The sequence below is a fragment of the Meriones unguiculatus genome, chromosome 1, assembly GCF_030254825.1.
Source record: "Meriones unguiculatus strain TT.TT164.6M chromosome 1, Bangor_MerUng_6.1, whole genome shotgun sequence".
NCBI classification, from domain to species: Eukaryota; Metazoa; Chordata; class Mammalia; order Rodentia; family Muridae; genus Meriones; species Meriones unguiculatus.
This window is the reverse complement of record NC_083349.1, coordinates 19761953-19767220: the sequence shown is the minus strand read 5'-3', so window position 1 is coordinate 19767220 and position 5268 is coordinate 19761953. Positions and strand designations below refer to the sequence as shown.

Genomic DNA, 5268 nt, shown 5'->3' with positions numbered 1-5268 from the left:
GTATCGGAAGCTGGTCCTCAGAGCCAATGGAGAACACGGTGGGAAGAGGAAGCTGGGGCTACAGAGCTTTGAAATCAGACCAGCGGTATCGCTATTTCCAAGGATTGGTACCTAGGTGAAGGTCGATATCCTGAGTTACAAAGACAGCTTGAATTTGATGATCACACCTTGGCATTATGTCGTTTAGCAGCTTTAAATGCTTGGGGTAAGGTTGAAGACTCAGGAAAGAGGTCTGAGTCATTTACTAAAGTCATACAAGGCCCCAAAGAAGCCTTCACTGATATTTTGCAAAGATTGACTTCCTCTGAAAATAGAATAATATCAGATTCATAAGTCAGAAAAATACTAATTGAATGTCTGGCTTTTAAAAATTTTAATTCAGGGCCCAATTCCGCCCCCGCCATGGCCGACAAAATGGATATGGCTTTGGACTATATCTTAAGCTGAACCTGAGGCAGCCAGGCGCAGTGCAGGCCGCTGAGTGAATTGTGAATCGAGGCAGCGGGCCTATGAGGAACCCGTCATCGCTGCTGGTGCCACAGGCGGCAGAAACCGACTGGCACCCTACAGCAGACCAAAACAACGTCCCGACACGTGGCAGCACGACCTTACTTCGGGGGTGGAGCTGGTGTGGCGACAGGTGGGAAGCTGCCGGCGTCAAACCTGGACTTCGGAGCGTCAGATGCTGATACTCGGGACGTTAATTTGGAACGTTGAAGAAAGTAGCTATGCACTACGGTCGCCCTGGACGAAGTTTAGGGAGAGCAGATGTGCACTCTGAACGGAAGGCAGATGCCCTGAAGGCTATGAAACGGTACAGTGGTGTCCCTTCGGATGGCCGTCCTATGAACATCTAGCTTGCCACGTCACAAACTGATACACAGCGAAGACCTGCACAAAGCATAAACTGAGGTGGCATGACAAGAAACCGTGTCTCTGGGGGTTTTGGTGGTGGTGGCACCAGGAGAGGGACCCGTGGGGGCAGCCGGTGAAGAGGTAGAGGCGCCTGCAGGAACTCAAAGCAGCAGCTGGAGGCACAGCTGGATGCTTAGAACGTGAGGATGGACAGCAGCTAAATAGCGGAGCAAATCCGCACAAGTAACGGGACCCATAAGCCACGCCCATCATCCCTAGAGGGAGGGTTGGCAGCTGGACTGTGCAGAAAACGGTGGATTTGTTTTTTGTCTCTCCCCTCTCCCGTTTTAAAATAGGATCGAAAAACTCATGTATGTAAAGGCTTTCTTTCTTTCTTTCTTTCTTTCTTTCTTTCTTTCTTTCTTTCTTTCTTTCTTTCTCTTTCTCTCTCTCTCTTTCTTTTTCTTTTCTTTTTTTTTTTTAATTCTAAAAGAGGCCTGTTTTGTACTGAGTTATTTTGGGGATAAATTTTACTGGTTGCTGTTGTGGAGAAGTTAGCATTTTCACCTTTGCCATAATAAAATAGAAATGTGTGAGAACTGGGGAAAAATGCTAATTGAGAATGTAAAAAAAAAAAAAAGAGTGATTAGACCTTTAAAGGCAAGATCAACACCAACAGAGGAAAGGATTAGAGATTCAGCTGATATTGGATCTCACGTTTATGCTGCTAATATGACAGGAGAAGTAATTTCTAAAGGTCATAGGAAAAAAATCAAAATACCAGCTGGTAAGCAAGGCCATTTGAAAAGGGCTTGTAGGCAGTGTTCCTGGAAATAGTGGTTTTCCTAGAGATAATCCCCAAAGAAGGCCCAGCCTTCTGGAGTATGCAGAAGGTGTGGCAAAGACCAGCATCGGACTAATGCCTACAGATCAGCAAGTGTAGTGGAAAGCCACCGGTAGTGCTCTTGTTTTAAACTCTACTTTATTTGTGGGGTGTTTTGGCCTCTACCTCCTTTCCACCAAACCCCCAAACTCCCCTTAAGTAGGAGAGAGAAAAGGTTAGTGGGGAGAGGGGGCCCAGACTCCTTTACTTCTCCCTGCTAGTTAGGGTCAAGGGGTTCTTTCAGGGCTCTATACCAATCTCCATCAGCTAGCAGTCTCCTCCACGCTGCTGCACCCCAAAGCATTTCTCTCTGTCTGCTCCAAACTGCCACACCTCTCTGGTCTCAGTTCTCTCCAAATTGCTCCATGCAAAACGCCACAAAGAACACCACACAGTCTCTTCCTGGGCTTCATGTTTATACTCTCAGAGTCCTAGACCATGCCCCTCTCTGTGCAGCATGTGGAAGGCTGTTATCAGCTGGCAAAGATCACGCCCTGCACATGACAATTAACAGGTGTGGACAAACTGTAGCCCAACTAAAATCCCACAGTTGAGATTAAAACAAAAGCATTTTTTTTTCATAAACCAAAACTTTCATTACAAACAAGGGATAGGCACGATAACCCTTTGCCTTTGGGAAATGCCTGAGGGGGCCTCTCACAGGCCCTGATATCAAATTCAAGCTTTCTCTATCTGTATTAGAGAAACTCATTCCACCGACCAGTTAAAAGATTTAATGGCTATTGATAAAAACAACACTGCTTGGATCTACTCAAGAACACGACAACTTCAACAAGTAGTATAAAAAAATTCAGGAGAGAACACAACACAAATCTTTTGGCAAACTGCTATACATAATCAGAGACCTAAGCTGAAAATACAAGTAAATGGTATCAGAATTGAAGGTTTAGTAGATACAGGAGCAGATGTAACAATAATTTCACCCAACTCTTGTCATACAGATTGCCCTCTTCAGGAGGTAAATATCCAGTTTCTAGGGAACTTTATCTCAGGTAAAACAAAGCGCAAGATGAGTCAAATGTATAGGGCCAGAAGGACAAACAGAAAAATTAAAGCCATATGTGGCTAAAATAGCCATGAATTTATGGGGATGTGATTTGTATTGGCAATGAAAAACACAGATTAACATTACTCCAGTCTCACAAACAAGCTATAACATAAAGAATGCTTCTTAGAAAAATATTAAAAGGTGTTGAGAACAGTCACAGACTGTTCAGGTTGTCCATAAGCAGGACACAACAGGTGTTGGTCTTGCAAAGGTACCAGTTTGCCTTATGTTTCAGCCCAATGGGAACCTAAAGAAGGTTTTAGGTCCCAAAGAGAACAAGGAAAAATCCTTTAGATACAGTGATAAGCTGGTGATTGCTTTATGGAAACCAGGTGGACTTGGGCATCTTCCTGGGCGGCAGGGAATTCTTTGGCCTGAGAACCTGGGCAAGGCTGTAGGACCCAGTGAACATCTAGGAGGCCCTTTGGCTTCAGTGAATACCTGTACCAGGCTATAGACACCAGTAATGATCTGGGAATGCTGAAGGCAGAGTAGGAATCTCTGAAACCTTCAGTCCTTAGTGAGACTTTGTGGAAGGCCTGAGGTTGCATGAACACCTGGAGAAGGCATCAGGTCCCACTGAGAATTGTTAGAAGGTTGTCTGCTCCTTTCAGAACCTGGGAAAGACCTAATGTCTTAGTGGGGCATTTGCAAAGGCCTTTGACAAAAGGGAGAACTTGGAGAAGAGCTTAAGTTCCATTGAGGACTGTTCTCTGTAGAGAGTTTTCTGCTCCAGTAAGAATCTGGAAAGATGGAAGAGGAGGAGGACCTCCCCTATCAGTGGGCTGGGGGAGGGGCATGGGAGGAGAAGAGGGAGGAAGAGTGGGATTGGGAGGAGACAAGGGAGGGGGCTATAGCTGGGATACAAAATGATACAAAATGAAAAAACCTGGGAAAGGATTCAGGTTTTAAGGAGAAGGCCTCTGATTTGAGTGCCAACATGGAGGGCTTTATGGCCCAGTGAGAACTTAAAGAAAGCCTAGGCTATCCTAAGAACATAGCAAAAAACTATCTAAGGACTTAGAGAACCTGTTTGAACCTGAAACAAAATTTAAGCCCCATGAGACCCCGTGTGATACGTGAAGATCCAGTGACAATCTGCATGGATGGATTTTATGACCCTGTGTGTATATGTGGAAAACCTTAGTCCCTGGTAACTACCTAATGCTTCAAACTCAAGTGAAATCCTGTACATTTCAGGCCACAGGGACAACCTGCAGAAACCCTGGGGACTCAAGGAAGTTTTGAAGATGGCTATGGATTCAAGTGAGCACTTAGACAAGGTTGTGAGTCCCAGTGAGAACCCATAGGATGTTTTAGGCCCCAGAGACTAGCTGAGGAGATTTTAAGGCCATGGGGAGAAACTGTGGGATGTTTTAGAGTCCAGTGGGAGCCTGACAAGGGCCTGACTCTCCAGGGAGAATTTACAAAATATTTGACCAGTCTCTGAAAATATGGGAAAGGCCGGAAAAACTGACAGATTTGTAGGCCCCAGTGAAGACCTGTGGATGCCCTTAGACACCAGTGAGAACCTGAAAATGTCTTTGGTTCCATGTGTCCCTGGGAAGGCCTAGGCTCCACTGTTAAACTGTAAGGTGTTCATTAGGCTGCAGTAACAACCTCAGGAAAGCTTTAGGCCCCCCAGTGTTTTGGGAAGGCCTTAGGTCACAGTGAGAAACTAAAAAAATCCCAGAGCCACAGTGACAGCCTGCAGAATGTTTTTAGGTTCCAGTAAGAAGCAGGGAAAGGCAGGGGGCCTCAATAAAAAATTTGACAGTGATTTTTTTCCCATGGAGGGACCTGTAGAGTGTTGTAGAGAAGAGAGAGATATATATATGCTCAAGATGTTCATGTGAACACCTGGTGAAGCCAAGTAATAATTTGGGAAAACTTTTGGGTCCAAGGGAAACCATGGCCTTTGGATCCAAGAAGAGCCTGGACAATGTGACAACAGAAATAGGCCTTAGTCCTCAGTGAGAAGCTGTAGAATTCTGTAGGTAGCAGTGAGAACATGGAGAGTCCCTAGAAAACAGTGGGAACTTGTAGAGATTTGTGGGCTTCTATGAGAACCCGAGGAAACCCAAGGCCTCTCAGAGACAATGGAGAAGGCCTTATTTTGCAGTGAGAACATGGAGAAAGCTTTAAGCCCCAGGGAGACTCTAACCAAATGTTTTGGGCCACAATGAGAACATGGAGATGGCCTTCAGAGGGAGTCAAAACCTATGGTAGGACTGTTGGCAATTGTGTGATCAAGGGTTAATTATCAGGCTTTAGTGAGACCCTGGTTAATGCTTTAGGCTCCAGTGAGAATTGATGACCCAATGAGAACATGGAATAGGCCTTAGAATCTGGTGACTACCTGATGAGGACCATTGGTCCCAGTGAGATCCTGAGGAAGGCCTTCCATACTAGTATGAATCTGGGAAGACCTCAAATCCAAGTGAAAACCTTGGAAGGCCTT

The 5268-nt window shown here is 45.3% G+C and overlaps 1 pseudogene; it reads left to right on the top strand.

Moving 5' to 3' along the window:
* The first annotated feature begins 402 nt into the window (after positions 1–402).
* Positions 403–1052, top strand: LOC110546463 (THO complex subunit 4-like; annotated as a pseudogene).
* Positions 1053–5268: the final 4216 nt, after the last annotated feature.